This window comes from Patagioenas fasciata, chromosome 7 (assembly GCF_037038585.1).
Source record: "Patagioenas fasciata isolate bPatFas1 chromosome 7, bPatFas1.hap1, whole genome shotgun sequence".
Lineage (NCBI taxonomy): Eukaryota > Metazoa > Chordata > Aves > Columbiformes > Columbidae > Patagioenas > Patagioenas fasciata.
The window spans coordinates 35,557,204-35,575,553 of NC_092526.1; the positions used below are offsets into that span (position 1 = coordinate 35,557,204).

The 18,350-nt window shown below is 44.3% G+C and overlaps 1 long non-coding RNA gene across 1 annotated transcript in view; it reads right to left on the minus strand.

Moving 5' to 3' along the window:
• The window catches only part of LOC139828458 (uncharacterized), a 70,014-nt gene that overhangs the window by 32,726 nt on the left and 18,938 nt on the right, over nucleotides 1-18,350 (minus strand). The window contains exon 4 of the long non-coding RNA XR_011740064.1: nucleotides 1,861-2,073. This is a non-coding gene — a long non-coding RNA (uncharacterized lncRNA). The remainder of the gene's footprint in view (nucleotides 1-1,860; nucleotides 2,074-18,350) is intronic.

Genomic DNA, 18,350 nt, shown 5'->3' on the forward strand with positions numbered 1-18,350 from the left:
GAAGGAGCTGAGACTAGTTCTAGAACCTGATAATCCCCTCTGCAATGAGGAGCGATTGATGCTTTTCCACTGCCCAGAGGACAGGTAGGGGACCATAAACTTGTGTGAGTGCTCTGAAGGCTCAGCAAGGAAGATCTCAGTGGTACCTTGAGCTAGGTGAATTATTTCCCCTGCTACTCAAGGGCACGTGCCACTTGCCTGTTTTCACATCTCATTACTCATCTCAGTTCCAGGCTTTTGTTTAAAAACATTTCAATCAAATCAGCTCCATTAGTCTGGCTTGTGGGGGCAGGGAATTGGGGTTTTGTAATTTTTCTTTTTTTCTAATTTCATTGTGGTTGCGTGGTTCCACCCATGTGCTGCTTTGAAAGACTGTTCACCGGTATCCGAAAAACAAAGGTAAAACTTAGGGGCGGGCAATCCCCAGGAAATGAACATCCACCAACTCTCTGTGAATGGAGACAGCTGAAACTATGTGCCTTTATAGGGAAAATTAATTTTATGTATAATTCTCCCTTCCATTTCTATGTGTGGTATCCATGCTGTTTCAATTTCTCTGTGACAAAATGTATTATTGATAGGAACCAGACCTGTGGCTGCTTTAGTACTTAGATATCTAAATACTTGCCTGCAAGTACCATCTATCACTAAAGCGAAAAACCATGTCACTTGCAATGTCCTTTGGGAAGAAGAAAACCACAATTCTTTCAAGATTTGCCAGTTACTTTACAAGTTAAGCCTGTCAGTTCAGCACTAAATCTTGGACTTAAAATGGCAAAATGAAAAAGTCAAAGAAAAGGACCCTGTTTCAAAGCTGGAAAATTGAGTTTGTCTGAGATATTTTATGCTTGTGTTTGGGACTCGCGATGATTGATTCATGGGTTAGGGAACTGTGTGTGCTGACAGCTCTGAGCGTCCTGCCTTCCCTTTGCGAGCATGGATTAGTTCTGCCGTAAACAGGCTGAAACTAAGAGACGGGTGAGTAAACAACAGCGCTCTCCAGCTTGCCATCACCTCCCACCTGCAAGCCATGGGCTTTCCAAGCAGCCTTTAGCTCCACCACAGAGGTGAAGGTTTCCCTACCGTCTATACAGCCAGACACAGAGACGACTGGAGCTGCCTGCAGCCACCCAGACCATCAGCATCCCAGTTAATACCAGAAACGTGCATCCCCTCCTGGACTAGGCATGAGACCTTTGTTGGAGCAGAGTTCAACCAGAGCATTTCAGGGTAGTAGAAAATGGAGCACAGTGGATCAAAGATGACGTGGTCTGGCTGCCAGAGCATCTCTCTCACAGCACCCAAGGATTTTAAGCTTCTAGGGAGTGCAGAAGGGGCAGAGCAGGGGCAGAGCAGTTTGCAACCTGCTTTTCATCTGGTTGCTTTACAACCAGGAGGCTTGGGGCAGGACAAATTTAATTGGATTATTTTCTCATCCTCCTGCCTGTCCCAGCGGGACTCTGGGCAGTGAGAGGCAGACGGAGGGTCAAGCAACAGTGTCATCTGTGGCAGGACGTGCCTATCTATCAGACCCCACCACCACATCTGCCTTTTCACCTTTTGTTGCAGCACTGGAGGCAGTACTAGGCACTTTACAAACATCTGGAAAACAACCATGCTGTAAATTTGACGGACACAAACTCATCACTTTGGCCCTTCCTGTGTGGTTGTCCCATGGTGAGTTACCAGCGGGTCTTGCTCCCCCCACATTGGGCATGTTTAGGACCATAAATCACAGAACCACGCTCAGTGGGGACAAAGCATCACTGGTACCACTGGAGCAGGGACTGGTCACCATGTCAAGAAGCATGCTCAGCGTGCCTTTGTCCTTTTCCTTCACAAACGCATTACCACACATACCTTAAAAGATCATCTGCAGCCAGAGATGCTGTCAACAGATCACTTTGACAGACGAGTTGAAGGACCTGCTCAGATTTTCTGCAAAAACTGCATATCCACATGAGCTTCATCCCTTGTGGGTGATATTCTCAAAGCGCTTCACTTTGGTCCAAATGCTCTCTGTGAGTCAGGAAAACCCTGGATCTCTAATCCCAGGTATTTGCTGGAGCAATCCTGCAATGGTGAAGATGAGGATTAAACTGGGGAAAGGCAAAGGCTATGTATACACTGCTCCCTATGAGAAGGGAGACCACAAGATCTACATTTGAAGGAAGAGGGTAAAAAAATTCTCATTCACAACATGTAATGAAAAACATCTTTTTCTCTCCCACCTTGCCCCTGAGACAGTTTTCACAGAAATGTCAGTTTTCAGTTTCTTTTTTGTGGATTTACTGAAGAGCAGAGAAGTCCCTCTTTTCATCAATAAAATAGTCAAATCCCCCCTAAGTCTAGTGAAACAAAAATAAAAATAAGAAGAGTGAGAGAAAAGAAGGGATTGTTTCCTGGGGGAAAACCTGGGCAAGGTCTAGCAGAGAATTAGGTCTATTTATTTCATTATTGCTAGGAGTCTAATTGTCATTAGACCTTAATTGTATCTCAGCGTGCTTTGCAAAGCAAAGAAAGAAGCAGCCTGTGCTGGCCACTGGATGCAGTCATCTGCTCTTTTGATAGCATGTTTGCGTGTGTCTATTTTCTCCTTTCATCTTTATACATGCTAGGAAGTCGAGGCTGCTGTGATCCTACCGCACCTGACAGCTTTGCTGTCCAGACAGCTTTACAGCCTGTTCAAGAGCTCAGGCTCCTGAGACTGAACCAACAGTGCTGCAGGGGTCTAAGGCTGGGGCTGTCTGTACCAGATACCGCCTTGCGAGCTCTTGTTTTATTACTTCTGCCACCCCTTTTGTCTTGCTGCCACGTTCAGCAGGTGTTGCTCTTTTGTAGCAGATCCTTTTGATAAGACATCAAAAAAGCTTCATTAGGCACAAGAAAAGGGATATTTGCTTAGGCTATATTTGTTCCCTGATTACCATATATAATCTTCCATTACTAACAAACGGAGGTGGCCACAAGGGTTGTATTTTTAAAAGCTTAATTGATATAAACCAAGTTTCAGAATTGCAGCCAGATAAAACTCTTCTGCTTGTGCTTGAGGACAAGTTGATATCAGGGGAGCAAAACAAGTGGCAGCCCAGATCACATGCAAACAGCATCCTCCCTCTTGTGTCATTTAAACTCAACAAGTGACTGCTCAACCAAGGTGCAAGGGAGGAGTACTGGGAGGCTGTTCCCTTGAAAGAGGCTAGTGCTGGTCCAAGGTGGGATCCAGCACAGAATCCAGGATCTCCTCAGGAAGGTGCTTAGGGGCTCCAGGCAGCCCTTCATTTGCCATCCTCCTTCCCTTTTCCCCAAACAATCTATGCAAACACCAGTGACAAAGACTTGAAGACTGGAAGATATCCCCCAAATTTTGCTTAATTACCCTTCCTGGTCTCTGTGGGACTGGTTTACCTCCTGGGTTTTCCACTCTGCAGAGGTTGGGCAGTGCCTTGGCTGCTTCTCTCTGCACCTCCTTACAGTATGGCTTTGTGTCAGTCCATTTCTCCCCGTGCTGTGAGCACATGTTCAGACCAAAGGAGTTGATTTCTGGGGCCATGGTTTAGCTTTCTAATGATGCGTGAATGCTGGGGGCAATTTGTGGTTTTACTTTTATAAATAGATGCTCTGTTTCCTTGGATTTCTGGTGGTGTGAGGCTTAGCACATTCATTAATCTCAGCATTTTAAGACTGAAAAAAAAAAAAAAAGGAAAAATAATAATCAGACAGTTCGTGATTTTTCTTAATAGACTCCAGGGGATGGAATGCAACTTCCTCCCCCCTCAAAGCAATAGTGATTCAAAACATGAGGGCTGAGTGAGTGAAGTTGCAGCATTTTGAGAGCAATAGCAGTAGCAAAGTCTACAGCCCTGTGGCTAAAGAGGCAATGAAAAAAGGCCTGGGACCAGCTGTACCATCTGAAATGTAGATGCATGCAAGAAGACCATTACCACAAGAGTGCTGTCAGCTTCACTCTTGAGATGAATTTTGTTCAGTGCACCAATTCTCCTGGCCTTCACGTAACCCTGCACATACTTCACACTGTTTAGGATGCATCCGTATCTGGAAAGGGTTCACTGAATACGTTTAGAGTTAAGCATGTGCTTCAGTCCTCCATAAATGGGGATTTTTTTAGGCACACAGAAACACCATTCAGAACGATCAGGGATGTAAATGCAAACTGAAGCTGATTCCTTACTGATTTTGATATGACATAGTTCAATGTAAACAAGACAGACAGCAGAGGTCGTGCAGTAAGTTTGCAACAGCAATGACAATTTCATGCATCAGCGTATCAGTAATTAACACAACATATCAGAGTTTCTGCTTTCAGTGTACAGAGGAGCCAGAAGACAGGATAAAACTTTCACCATTAGGAGGTGAATTGTTTTTTTATCATGCCTAATATAACACAGTTCATCAGTTACAGATAAGGATTAACATACAGTGGGTGGCTTTTGGTTGCCTTCACACATGAGAAGTGCAAGGAACACCCCGGGGCTCCTTCATACTGCCCTTACCTTCATCTTCTAATTCATAGAGGTCGATACAGAAGGCTGAAATTCTTCTGCACTAACATGACTTTTGTTATGTAAGATTCAGAAATGCTAGAACAACTCCTGAATCAGCCAGGGAAGAGCTTTCCATGCTGTCAAATCTTACTGCGCCAGAAGCACTGAGCTGCTGCTGAGCTGTGTGTTTGGACATTTCTGGGGAAAGCACTCTGTTCCTAATACACAGTGGTGCAGCATCAGCTGTGCTGGGCTCTGCTGCCTTCCATTAACCCTTCATGGCTTTGCTGGGCACTGACTCTCTTTGCAGGGTGAGAGGAGAACCCGCTGTCCCTGTTCCTCGCCAACTAAGGACAGCAGGTGGGAGGCCGGCTGTTGACCAGCCTTGCCCCACAAATTAACTGTACACAAGGTTAAGTGGTTTTGGAAAACATAAAGACCAGTGAGCCAACCCTCTGAGCAGGCAATGAGACTCACCACAAGAAAACCACAAATAAAATCAAAGCAAACAATGACCAGGAACTGGAGAAATTCAGATCACCATGAGGAGGTGGTTGTGAAGCAACTGGATGGTACTTTTTGATGGTGTCACTCCATGACTGGCGGTACCCTTTCCCTACCACTTGGCACCATCTACTAGCTTCCTATGATCTTGGTGGCCTCTCAGATATAGGTTTGACCCAGATCAACAGATCCATAGCCCTCTCTGAAGCCCTCTATGGTTCTGAGAGCCACATTTCACTTTTCTGTAACTGATGTGGCACAGCACATACACAAACACAGAAGAAGCAAGTATTTCCTAGGACACCAAAAGCATCTGCAGTGCTTCAGTAGGCATGCCTTGGCCTGGGTCAAAGCCCTGGTGCAGTGCAGGCGCAGAGGGATTCCCGAAGATGCCAAGTGACAGATGAGGTCCCTTCCTGGCACCCCTTTCTTGGGTACTTCCGCTGGAAAGGGGACGGGGTGGGGGTGCAAAGCATGTAGCATCTTTGCACTGCAAGGTCAGAGCTGGAGGGTTGTAACCAGAGCTGTAAGCTTAATTAGCCACAGTGTTATGGCAAGAAACAACAGAAAAAACTTGAATTGCTATTTCTGTTTCTTAGAAAAACTGCCACGACAGCCCTGCCTGCCCAGCTTCGCATTCCCTCTCCTGCCTGACCACATCCAGCTTTATCTCCATACCTGCAAGCTATGGGCAGCCACGAAGCGGGGTGAGGGGCTCAGGCTGAAGGAATGCGATGGCTGCAGGACTTCACCCAGCCTGTCGTGTTGCCGTGACAGGGAAGCTACGTGTGGGCTGCAAGTCGGGCTGCGTCATTCCTCAAGACACCGCAATCTTCCTGATTGCATGACTTCATCGCAGCGCTGAAATCTTCACAATTTATGGGGATTTTCATGCAGCTGGATCTTGTACAAGAATTCTTTTCTTTTATACTTATTTCACATTCTACGTGACTTTTTGCATTTTTCTGTAAATGAGTGGTTCCCTTTCTCATAATGCAATGCTTTATTTTTTTGCAACATATCCAAGTAATCATGCGCAAAACACCCCTCTCTAGAACAAAGGGGGAAAAAATGCTGTACACATCACATGATGGGCAAAGTCTCTGCAGCACGTCTGGGAAGATCTCTTTGCCAGGGACTACGCAGGCTCTTCAGACAGACATGGTGGGCCATACATAGTAATGACCACACACACACACCAGCTACACAGCAATGTGACAGTGGGCTTGTGGTGTAAGTTGGGCTTCATTTCTGCTGCATTTTCTTGCTCCTGACCTGATAGAAGTTGAGCATTTCATACACTATAATTGCATGTGGATTCTTGTGTCTGGCTGAGCTCTGAGCACGTCTGCCAGGTGTGCTGGGCATGGCTGGAGGACACAGCATGGCTAAGTCCACCTGCATGCCCACATGGAGGCAAGCACTGTTGGCTAGAGTTGCGGGAAGAAGAGGATCTTTTCAGACATACCCACTTTTGGCATTTCTCTCAGTTAGGGGAGTAAGTAAAGCATCAAGGTGCTTAGTCCTGTCAAACAGTTGTGGCTGCAAGGCCACCAAAAAGGAAAACTCAGATGCTGGAGGAATCTGAAAATGTACTTCATGCATTGGCTGTACCTGTGCAATAGTTGCCAAGATTTTGGGTTCAGAGTACCTTAATTCTAGCCTAAAGCTGCACTCATCATCTGTAAGGAAAAGATGAAAACACCCAGAGATTTGCAGAAATAATGGAAGTGAACACATGCAGGTCCGGGGACACATCAACTCATTATTCTTAGAGCAGTTCCCAGCATGGTTTCTACTTGCTTGCTTACATGGTCATTTACAACTTCCATGCCATTTCAAAGTCCCAAAGTATTTAAGAACAGAAAATTCACACCAGACAAAAGCTGTGGCCTTCTGTGCAATATTAAACACTACTTTACATTCTGAAGAATGTCTTGCAAATACTTATGTCTGATTCCAAATCTTGCTTTCAATTCTGAGTCAACCAGCCCATCCTGAGCACTGAGTGCAGCATCCCTAAGGTCCATATCTGATCATTATGCCAGCGCATGCAGCAGGAGATGCAAACACATCCATAAAGGAAGACCTTTGTCATACGCGGATACCTGAAACTTTTCTGATTCTAAAAAAGTCAGTAATAACGCTGTGCATTTCCAAATGTCATCTCTAGGATCTTCCTCACTTAACTACTCTGTCTCTACTGACAGGTCTATCCTGGGCCATCAAACACTGTGCAGCATTTGCAAGTGCTAGGTCTGCTGTCCATGAATAAGATGGGGTGGTTTTTTGTTTGTTTTGTATTGGTTTGGTTTTTTTTTTTGTTTTAATTTTATGGAACTATAAACCCACCTAACTGAAAAGCTTTCCACATGGATGAGATTAGCTTGGCAACCAGGAATTGTCACTGTTAGCTGAGTAGGAGATTTGCATGGATACTTCTTGTTAGAGCTAATGCAAGTCATATGTGGCAAGAGAGTGCACTTCAGAAGAGCTGCCTTAAAGAGCATTTGCTGTGAAAAAGAAGTGGGATACTTGGGTGAAGACTGGGATCAGATAATCTTCAGGTTAAATACAACTTTTCTGACAGATGTTCCACAGCTTCTAGGGTATAGATGAGGAACTCAACAGAACAGTCAACGTTTAATATGCCACTTGCACCTCCCTTCTGCCCTGATGCTCTGGTCAACAGATAACCATTATTTGGTGTGTGTAGTTGACAACACCTGGAAGCTTAGGCCATGGTGGCAGAAGATGTACAAACACATCAACTGGTCCCAGTCCCAAGGAGTTCATGGTCTGAGACACATGGAAAGATGCAGGAAAAATGGAGAGGGAAAGGTGACAAAGACACAATGATGGCGAGCAAAAACCCAACAGGTGACAAACCCAGGTATCAGCAGCAGTTGTGTTAATTGCACTTCACTAGTATCATGCCAAGGACCTGTTTTAAGGAGAAAATCTGGAGAAGGACAGCAAGCTTGACCACTGCAGGGCTACCCACTGGTGCAAGGAAATTCTGAAATGTCCTCTTTCCCCTTCAGAAAGTTTAGACTGGGTAGAATTAGTGACTTTAAGCCTTTCATTCAAGATTTCCAGGCGTCCACTGGTCTCATCACAGGAACAGCTGCTACTAGGCATCTGTCAGGCTCAAAACCATCCAGACATGCCTGCAACATCTGCAGACAGCCACAGTACGTCTAGGGCACTCCAGCAAAACGGCCTAAAACAGGCAATATCCCCAAAGACCCAATCACCCATGGTATCAGATCCAAATGAAAGCAGGACCACAAGCCAAAAGCATGCTGAGCCGCATCCTTTTCTCCTCAGCACAGCTGAAGAAAACCAGGATACTCCCTGGTTGCACACAAGAGTAAGAAAATCACAGGGAAGCCCCAGCTCCAATGTGGAACCACGTAGTTGGGAGCTGTCCAGACACAGAGTAAGAGTACTTTGAAGCCACAAAGAGCATAAATTCAAGATAAGAGACAAAGTATTTCCGTTTGTTGATAGAGAGCGAAAGCAGACACATTAAGAGTGTGGGTTTTGGAATGGCCCGGCTGCAGAAACCTGGCAAGGAGAGTTTTGGAAAATCCCTGACTTGACTGCAGCCACACAAGAAGGTAGGAGCAAAGCAGAGACTTGCTTTTCTACCTCCTCGCACCACTTCAACTGTGACACATTGTTCTCCTAAGAAGCCTACTTGGATTGCATATGCACAGGGGCATGCAGGGATGATGCACATGATCGTCCATTTGCCATCGCTCTAATTCACAAGTTTGTCTTTTCAGAGGCAAAGGAGGCTGAAGGTAAATTCACAGTCTTCCTCTGTCCAGCTTTTGGCTTCATCTCTGACCCACAAAAAGAGAAATGCTGTCCTTCTCACAGCTCCTTGCTCAATCACATCAAAGCCTTGCCAGCTGATCCAATGCTCTTCTCTCTCCCAGAGGCTGTTGCCTTTTCCTGTGCCTTAGTTTATTCTCAGTCACATCACTTGAAAGGATGATCAAAGCTGAATTACCTCTACTGTTTTCTCCCAAATAGCTTCTCCAGTCACCTCCCTGGGTCCTCTCTCAAGACAGAACAAAAGGTACCCTAAATGACATTTGCTGCTGCCATATGCAAGTGCCCCAAACTGCAATTACTTTCAAAACATTCTAGGTTAAAGCCCTTGTAAATGCACTGGAAACATATTTCCACCCCTAAACAAATGTAGCTTCTGAGGAAAAGGAGTCTGCAGCTTGCCCATCAACGTAAGCGTTTGCCCCTGGGCAGATGTCTTTTCCCCAAGAGAGAACACGAAATAGAACTGTGGTGGAAAACTAGCATGCTGACAGTCTAATTAATTGATCTTGTCCTAGAATAAATTCTTGGTAAATGCTGTAATGAGCCAGCTAAGCATGTTGTCTAGAGAGGAAACGAATTTTTTTAAAAAATTGCAAAATGGATTCTCTTGCAAAATCCTTGCCCAGTAACTCCAAACCTGCAATAATCTTTGGCTTACACCACACGAAAAAAGTACCTCTAGCTTGATCTTTCACCCAACACTTCCCTCATAGTCAAGTATTTTCAAACCTCGCAGCAATATGCTTCATATGTCTCCCAGACTAACTGCAGGTTGGGGGGATGTTGAGGGGAGGCAGGGAAGTGAAGCAATTAGGCCAGTAGACGCCTAAATGCCATTTGCTCTGTGTACCTCAACCACAGTCAGATTTCATCCCTGGAGCAAGACTCCCTCTGACAGCTTCTCCAGCTGTTTGCATCTAAGAGTTCCCCAGCTGAGAAGCCAGGTGTCCTGCACGATGCACACGCACACTGTCAGCCGCCACACTTTTGAAAAACTAGTATAAAACAAAACCAAGAGAGAAAGCCGTGGTCCATCAGGTGCTATCTACCTCATCACCTGGGGGAAATTGCTTCAGCATGTGCCACAGATAAGAAGCTGCTTGTTCCCAAGGTCTCACAGCTCAGAGCCTGCACTAAGTGCCTTCCCCCCACACTTCTCCTTTCAACTGCCAAAAAAAAAAGGGATTTACCTGTTTTTATTCACTTTAATATGCTTGACCGCATACTGACAGTTGCTTCACTCGCTGTTGCCATTGAAAAGGACTGGCAGAACACGGTCTGCAAGGTGAGAATTGCACAAGAATACACCAGGGAGTCAAATTCGAACCATATGGATGAAGCATGAGAAAAGATGGGGGGAAGTTTCATGGCTATTCAAGCCTGACTCTTAGATGCTGCTTTCATTTCTCACAGACCTGCTCTGCTCCAAATCACCCTTCCAGCATCATTTTCCTTCACCTTGCATGAGGTCACTCTTTACTGTAACTGTCCTCTTGTATTTCTCTGATGAAACTCTCTGGTGCACCCCTGCATAGGATTGTGATCACTGGAGAGCCTGAAGAACTGCATGAAAGCAAGGAAAGCTCCTTCTTCAACACGGGACAGGTGGCTGTAATTTTTTTCTTCCTTTGTTTTGCTTACAAGACCTCAAATGCAGCTAGGGAGCTGGTGGAAGTGTCAGCTACTGTAGGGCAACACACTGCAGCCCACATATCTGTCACTGAGGGAAGCCAAACCTGAACAGTGCAAGTTAAACCCAATGGAGATACTAGCACTGATATTAACAAGCGATAAATGAAGCCCAGGAATTCAGCCCTTCTTTACACAGAGTCAACGTTCACAGGAAACCAAGAGATTTATCTCCCTCCTGCTCTCCGCTCTCTCCATTCTAGCTTCACCAGGACAGCAAAAGCAAAATTTGCATTTAGGAATAAGGTAACAAAATCCCTCATAGATACAGAAGACAATTTCTTCTTAACATAATCAGTAAGAAAAAGAGCGTCCAAAACCTGCCTGAGTTTCAGCTGGTACAAGCCAAATACTCTTACTGAAGTATTAGTCTAAACATAAAATAAGAGGAATAGTGCGGATGCAGCTGACAGCAGATATGGTTTGTTGAACCTGCATTAGTCACGGTGCAAGAGCTAGAGGAAAGCTACCTTGGATCTCCAGGCCCGGCTTTCTGCACAGAGCTGGACATCGGCAGATGTACCCTCTTAAAAAGTCAAACACCTTTTTTTACATCTGAACTGGAAAAATGCAACACTGAATCACTCCCACACTCTCCTGCTGGATGTTTTCAGCCACCACATTTCTAAGGCTGCTTGAAAAATTTTAAGGGGAAGGAAAGCAGTAAGAACGATTTTAAAAGTCACAAGAGACTGGAAGCCTGGCAATTCAGTGTCCCTGCTGCATTTTTATTTTGCTTTAAAATAAGAGTTGAAGGGTCTCAGCACGACAGACTCCTCTCATCAACTGTGGGTGACCCAGCTCAACTGGATGCAAGTCAGTCGCATGAATAGTTTCTTTAGCTGAATTATCACATTTTGGATATCAGCCTAAATTCACACTGGGAAGTCTCTCGAAAAGCCACAAAGTGAGTTGTGATCTCCCAGATCCCAAAACAGCATCACTAGACCATTCCCCTACCTGGAGCTCCTGCTCCTTTGTTCACAGAAAAGAAACGGGCCAATGGGCCCATCCCAAACACATCAGGCTTCCAGCAGAAGACCTGATCAGGGTGACACCATCTCCACAATGTCAAAGCTCTCTCCCACTGTTTACATTAGTCTCTGTTAAACCATAAACCTGAGATTTACTACACAATTTCCTACTTTATCATGGGTGTTCACAGTGACAAGAAGGTCGGTTAGAAATGTGGGGTTTCAGTTTATTTTAAGAAAACATTTTAAGAATCGGTTGCAGGGTGGAGAAGGAGAGATAACTTCAGGATTCCACAGGTTTTTCTCTGGCCTCAAAAGATACAATACTATTTCCCTGTTGCCTTAAGGTTTCCCCTTTAACATTCACTGAGATTTTGAGACAGCTCCAACTGCAACAGTTGCGTTATTTAGCTATTAAAAACACACTTTCGGCAAGTAGCCATTGGCTAGAAAAAGCAAGAGAAGATATGACCAGGAAAACGTTGGCAAACAACTAACCAGCCTCGGCATGTGAGAGGACAGCATGTAAAGGCTCCAGCATGCTGGCATTTGGCTCTTCCATGATCTGTCGGGCAACCTTTCCGGAAGAAGTTGTGCAGAGGACAAGTCAGGAAGCTCTAAAAAGCAAGAGATTTTCCCTGGTAACAAAGAGAAGCAGCTCTGCTGTAGAAAACACACAGTATCACTCAAACTCCAGTCCTACTTGCCCAAATCCTAGCTGATGGGTGGTTGATTCTAGCTTTCTTTCTGTCTTTATGGGAAGGTGGCCTGAGCACATGTGGTGAAGAAGTGTTGTAATTCCTACTATGAGCTTGCCTCCACTTCACTGAGCTCCTGATAGGCGTCATAGCACTGAAAAGCCCAAACTAGGGTTGGAAGTGCAGGACACATCCTTGCTTTCTCTGTGTTCTAAACACATAACTTGCTTTTTCATACATGAATCTGATGGTTCTTGCAGGGAGAAGAAAGAAGACCTATAGCAAAGAAATCAGGTTATGTATCAGGATGAAGGGCTTGGGATAGGTTCTTATTCTGAAGAGCAAAATCAAATTTAAGTGAACTTGGCTTTACTCCTTCCTTTCTGTTATTTGCTGTTATCTTTAGCTTCAAAGAGTTTCCTGAATGGTGAAAAGGAAATATAAGGACTCCATGTAAAAGCTATGAAGAACCAGAATTAGAAATAACAGAGCTCTAGTTTTTCAGTGCAAAGATGGATCCAACCTGCATGCAAAAACCTTTTTTTCTGAACTTTTAAGTGTGGACCAGCCACATAAGAACGAAAAACTTTGCTGAAAGACCACAAGAGCTCAACTTTCCAGTAAAAGTCACCCTTAACAATGGATCTACAGGCAGGTCAGCAATAGGACTTAGATCCAGGTCTTAAAGACCTAAAAGCTATTGAAGAACAATAGCAAGAGCAAGCAAACACAACTCTTGGTATGAGCTGTAAAGGCTTCTGGTTCGATTCCAGCTACAAGCCTGCAGCAAAGATGAAAAAAAGCTCCTGGCACAGGATATTCAGTGCCTTTGCCAAAATCTGCAAGGTTTTTTCCCTCCAGTTCAACACAGCCATGTTCCAGTTCCCCAAAATCCCAGCAGGCTACTTTAAGTCTGGCTAAGAAAGAAACACCATCTATGAAGCCAGTGCTGGAGGCATCTAGAATGGTTGTCCACCCAACCACAGTCCTGTGAAACAGGAGTGGCATTTCAGTAAGACTTCAAAGACTGCAATTATCACAATGGCACCTCTTAAGAGGATCCCTTCTCCAGGGAACAAAGTCTCCTGCCCAAATAAGGACCCAGGAAGATGTGGTAGAAGCCAGGGTGTCAGTTGGAGTCAGAGAACCTCACAGAGCGCCTCATTTCATACTTGTATGTGAACACGAAGTGCATCAGAGCGCTTAATTTCACATTTTTAATTGGGGAAGGACTCCCACCATGCCTCACGCCTCTCTCATCTGTTATTTTTGTTCACCTGCCTTTTATTTTATTTCTGCCTCTTTACAGCCTCCCTTTCCAGCTGCTTAATATTATCACCTATGATTCTAATCCCTCCTTAACTGCTCACATAATCACTCCTTTGGTAGGGAACCTGGATTCATATCCTTTTATCAGTGGATTATCCTTGTATTTACTGATCTCAGTTTGTTGCAGTGCATCCAATGGTTTCCAACATCCTCGAGCCTTCATTTGCTTTCACCTGTCCTTCTTTGCCACAGCATGGGAATGAAGTAAATAATGAGCACCAGAACACATGTGATTAACTTAACCTCTTTGCTCAGAGGTGGGATGCAGTTTTCATGACCAAGGGGTCATTTGAATTTACTGAATCCCATCTCACATGTTATGAGTGGGCTACAGCAGCAGTTTTGCTTTAATTGCAGTGTGTCTTCTTGCCACTTCAGTTGTGCAAATACATGGAGCAATCCAAAACTCACTCCCAAATAACTTAGCGTGCAGGGTTTTGGCCGTGTCAGAGTGACCATGAAACAGGGTGAAGTATTTTGGTGTCAGGAAGGAGTGCTGTGGCTCCAGGCACCAAATCTCTCCTCCTGACCACACTCATCTGTGACACCATTCCTGTCCACAGCTGACACACATACTTTGGGTATGCAGCTGTGCTTACCCCATGAAATCTCTTTTGTTCCAGCTTCAGACAGGCTCAAGACATACGCTTTGCTTCCTAGGTCAGCCAGAACATTTTGATGGAGCACTCATGTGTCCGTGCTTTCACTGCTTGCCCACCACATCCTGCTGTCACCAAGATTTCAAAGATGCCAGTGGGCAAGGACTTCTGCTATCTCCCTTTTTTTGTAAAAAATTTCCACTGACAGCCTTTCATTTAGAAAATTTCCTTGTTTCATAGCTCATAGCCAAACAGACCACTGTGGGAACCTACCCTGGCCTCATGCATCGCACAGACCAGAGGACTTCCCTGGATCAGGCATGTTAGTTTACATCTGACTACAGCATACAACCCAGGAAGGCATCAGAGATACGACAACACCAGTGCAAGCAGAGCACATGGAGTCTGCATATGTGGTCTCTGAATGATGTTAGTAAATTACAGGCAAATGGATCTGCAACTGAAAAAAATACCTAATGATATGCAAGATGAAAATATTGCGGTGGATACTTCCAATTGTGATTTAACAGACTCCTCAAGAGAAAAGACAGAAGAGCGAAAAGACAAGCATGCAGGGAATCTTCTCTAAGCACCAATGGGGTAAACAATCTTAAATTGCTTTATGCATGTGCCACGAGCTCCTAAACAGATACAAAGCCGCTCATCCAAAGGTACAGCTTAACAAAGCCCACAACACTAACTAAGCATAAACGGAATGGAATGGAGCAGAAGACTAATCCATAAGACCCAACAGAGCTCCACCAACGGCTCCTGTGGCTTCTGCCCCTCTAGCCGGCAAGGAGCCACATCAGATACAATTTAAAGTTTGCATTTTGTTGATGATGGTTTCTCCCCGTAATTGCTTTCAAAACTGTAATCAAGAGCTTCGTCTTTCATTCAAGTAATAACTCTCCCTCCTCTTTTCTCTCCCCATGGAAATCTTGTCTAGCGCTAAAGTACACTAAGATTAACCTGAAATAAAACAAGGTATATTGCTTCCCACATCCAAATAAAGGAATTTTAATGCAATCCAGGAGCAGCCTGAGAATTGTGAGAATGGGAATTACCTTCCTTGCTGTAGAATCAGTGGACATCTTCTGACAGTTTTTTTCCATCCCTATATCTTCATCTTCTGGATTAAACTCTCTCATATCCAAAATTGTCTCCTCAAAGTGCTATTTATAGATTGGGAGCGAGTCAACACTTGCTCTTCTTACAAAGAAAGTCTTTGTTCCATCCATCTTCCCATACCCCCTACCTTTTATTGCATCTTCAATTGAGAGTGTAATCTTATTGCTGATATTATAAGAAAAAATGAGTCAAGGGGACCATGTTTAAATAACTGGTTGAGATGGACAAAAATCCTCCAATATGGCCTGAATTGGATCCCACCAGATAGCTAAAAAGGAAGCATGGTTAGCTAAACACCAGCGGTAATGTAAATCATTGTTAAAGACCAAGAAAGAAAGTTCTGAATTTGGGGAAATTGTTTTCAGAGACGGTTCTAACTGGGAATCTCTAAACATTGGAATTTTGCAACATGCAGATGTTTTCTTTAAGTGGGGAATTTCTATTAGTCATTAATGTTAACATTTTCGTATGACTAGGTCAACAACACAATTATTCACCTTCAGATCTGAGACAACATGAGGTTATATCAGTTTAGCTTGCTTTAAATGACCAACTTTTAAAGGAAACTGAACTGTATTTTGGCTGATTTCTGAGTGATTTGTGATTCATATGTCTGATTCACTCCCATGTCCAGTTCCTTTAGATACTGGGATATATTTCACTTCTCAAGAAATAGATGTGTCATTTCTCCTTTCAAAGGATATGAATCGGCTCAGGTCATCAGAATTGTATCTTTTACTGTAAATTAGTATAATGCATACATGCAGCTATGAAGGTAGCTCTGTACAGGTTCGGATTATTGGGGGAATAGGTGAGGAACAGAGAGTAAGTCCTCTGCACTAGCTTTAATCGCAGCTTCTGTAAGACAAGAAAGGTAACTGATGGCTCAACGCAGGAGAGGAGAACACACAGGAACCTTTCATTGGCAAAATTCTACCTCTACCTGAGGCTTGGGAATGAAGCACATGTGAGAGCAACCCCAGTGCTGGCTGGACCTACACAAGTCTGTCAGGCAAGCAGAGTCATCGTTCTCTTCCAGCATCCACCGGGGTGATTTGAACCCACCCTGCAAACCAATTTTTCTGTGCCATCTCCTCAGGATAGCATCCCTCCCATGGGCTGTGATTAGGGCTCACTGCACGCAAACTGGAGGCTTAGCCAAGGTGACAAGCCCAGAACAACCCCAGACCATCCTGGCACCCTGTTCAAGGTATTGTCCAATGTCTTTCTTATTAAGCAACTTGTTTGTTTTTTTTTTTTTTTCCAAACCAAGGGTTTGGTCCTGTTTTAAAGCCAGCCTAGCAGGGTGCAGAAGTCATGATGCTGCTCATGGGGCAGCAGTGGAGCTCAGTGCAGGTATTCATGTGAGTTAACTACAGTCCTGACATCTTTTAATTCTGCACTGGGGAAATTAAAACAACCCTTTCTTCTGCCAGCTTTTATCTCATGATGTAATTTATATAATTTTCTACTCAAAGTCCTCTCTGGACAGACAATATCAAAAGTTTTTTTGCAGAAGGAAGGAGGAGACTGGATCCACCAAGAAAAACAAAGCCTCCTGTTATTTTTGTGGTTTCCTTTGCAAAATGCCTCCAAGTGAACGTCAGAACAGCAACAGGGCAAAGTTATACCAAAAATATTCCTTATACAAACTGCCATGACACATTCTGCACAGCTACAGGACAAACACCTGGATGCGTCCTGCCCACAGGACACTAAGTTGTTAGCAAAGTGCATTTTACTGAAGCTTTATTTTCTGCAGCAATGTGTGAATATAAAAGGACCCAGCTTGATTAAGATATGCAAAGCTTTGCAATCAAAGATCCACTCTAACACAAAAGCAACAAAAAAAGAAGTTAGATAGTAGGAACTTTTTTTTTTTTTTTCCCCTCAAAGAAAAGGAGATAAAGGAAAACACTCTTTCACCATGCAGACCATCATCTGAGAAGCCAGAGAGGTGCCATAGGAGACTTAGGCTGGGTTCATGATGCAGGTATATATACCCTCAAGTTTGCCTCTCAAGAGTCACTCCAATGCAATCCATCACCTCTGCCCATGTGTGGATCTGGGCCTTTGCAGCTCTGCCTCCTGCCTAAACCACACATAATTTCAGCACAACATTGTTAGCTGAGACCATGCAGATGGACACCACTGAATCGCAAAGTCCCAGTCTGCAACAATCCAGACCCCTAGGATCTACTGCTAATGACCTTAATCCTTGCTTGCATCAGGCATCACACACCATGAGACATGGACAGGCCTCACTGTTATTCTTAAAACAAATCTCAGGTGCAATTTCCCATCCAGCAGCTTGATTTCCCAGTCCTCTGTGCCTCCCCATTCAGGTTGCACTCTCATGGCTTATCTCAACCAAAACCTGTTCTCTGTGGTGAGGTAATATCTATAATATGAATTTCTAAACAGAGTCATGAATGAACGAGACATTAACTCTACCCTCTCAGAAAAAAAAATATTTTGCTTTCTATCATACTGTAACAAACACAGGTGGGGCTCAGTGGGGAAATGCACCTCTGGGGATTTCTGGAGCAGTTACTATGGGTGATACTGAGCAGTCAACAGTCATGCACTTGGTTTCAGCAGAGGTCAGGTGCCACCACCTTTCAAAGGTGCCTGCAAAATAAAACCACTGCAGCAGGAAACCTACAAAATTTGTTGAGTGCTCTGGGAGTGGAGATGATCAGGTGCAGCACCCTCAAAAGTCATACGACACCATGGTGACCAGCATATTCCCACTTTCCACCACCCTGTGCTACCCTACACACCAAACGTCCTTTCGTCTGCCTTGTGTGGATACTGATATCACACAGAGTCAAAGAGCAGCACAGGTGGGAGAGTTAGGTACTCAGAAGCTGGAAACGTCTGATCCGAGCTTTATCTGGGCAGCCATAATTCAGCTCGGTATGCAGGCTTTTTGGGCAATGCGAGGAGTCAGGTTACCAAAGGGCTGTATCAAAGCACATGTGCGAGATCACAGTGGCAACTATAAATCTGGCATTTCCTAGCATTTGAATGCTTGACTTCATCTACAAAAATTTAAACAGTTTCCTAGGTTTC